A 1,199-nucleotide genomic window follows, 5' to 3' on the forward strand; every position below is an offset into this window, starting at 1 on the left:
GGAGAGGAGAATGGAAGAGAAGGGATTGTAGCATGGCCAGCCCCCCAGGGGAAAATTTCTCGGTTTCTGTCTCTCTGTCTCTCTCTGTCCCTCGTGAGCACACACACCCTATAGCAAAAATCTCTCTTAAGGGGGAATAAAAGGTCTCAGTGGGGCCAGCCAGGTGGTGTGATTAAGGTAGCCGATCCCATCTGACCAACTATGCAGTTTGAGTACTGCACCTGGCAGTTTGAAAATCACACTGGGGGGACCAGCAGTTAGCGTAATAGCTATGTCGCTGAACTCCCACATAGACAACTGTGGTTCAAGTCCCGTACCCAGCAGTTTAAGCTCACTCTGGGTGCGTGTGCATGTGTGCCCAAGATCCCGAGAGGAGAATAGAGGAGAAGGGATTGCAGTGTGGCCCTCCCCCCGGGGGTGATTTCTCGCTTTCTGTCTCTCTGTCTTTTTGCGAGCACACGTGCCCTATAGCAAAAACCTCTCCAAAAAAAGAAATTCACACTGGGCATGTGTGTGTACGTGTCCAAAACCCAAGAGGAGGATGAGGGAGAGGGGACTGCAGTGTGGCCATCTCCTGTGGGGGTGATTGCTCACTTTCCCTCTCTCTCTCTCTCGAGTGCACACACCTTATAGGGGAAAAAAAAAGTCTCAGCTACATTCTTTGTCCAGTTCCCAATTAGCCAGCAAATCAGAACAGTAAGCGTATTCCACTCCTGAATATCTTCATTCATTTTTGACACGGATTGTTCATCTCTGTCATGCTTTAAGGATCAACAAAATAAATGCCACTCATCCCCAACATCAGCTGTCATCAGATGATCAGTCGCCAAAGTTAGAACTTCATTTGAGCATTAAATCTGTAATGTTTTCTCCCATGAATCAGCCACAAGTAAAATAAATGTAATATTTGCCATGTGTACAATATTCTCTTCCTTCCAAGATCAAGGCTTGAATAGTATTCCAGAGATACATCTGTTGGTCTGTAGGAGACAAAATCCAACTGACAGAGAGGAATGGGAACAGGAATCCAATTCAGTGGATCCTGTTTGGTTGTAGATCCCCAGGCCAGTAGGCACCGAGACCTCCTCCCAGCCCCCAGAGAGACAGAATTCTTTTTTTTTGTTTTTTGAGAGAGAGTTTTTTTTTTTTTTCTATAGGGCACATGCGCTCGCCCGAAAGACAGAGAGAGAGAGAGTGAG

General features: G+C 46.7%; 1 protein-coding gene across 1 annotated transcript in view; it reads left to right on the top strand.

The window, feature by feature from the left end:
- The window catches only part of LOC102481618 (tetratricopeptide repeat protein 23-like), a gene marked incomplete at its 3' end in the record, with an annotated part of 32,616 nt that overhangs the window by 28,815 nt on the left and 2,602 nt on the right, over window positions 1-1,199 (top strand).

This window comes from Tupaia chinensis, unplaced genomic scaffold (assembly GCF_000334495.1).
Source record: "Tupaia chinensis unplaced genomic scaffold, TupChi_1.0 Scaffold000621_1, whole genome shotgun sequence".
Classification (NCBI taxonomy): domain Eukaryota; kingdom Metazoa; phylum Chordata; class Mammalia; order Scandentia; family Tupaiidae; genus Tupaia; species Tupaia belangeri.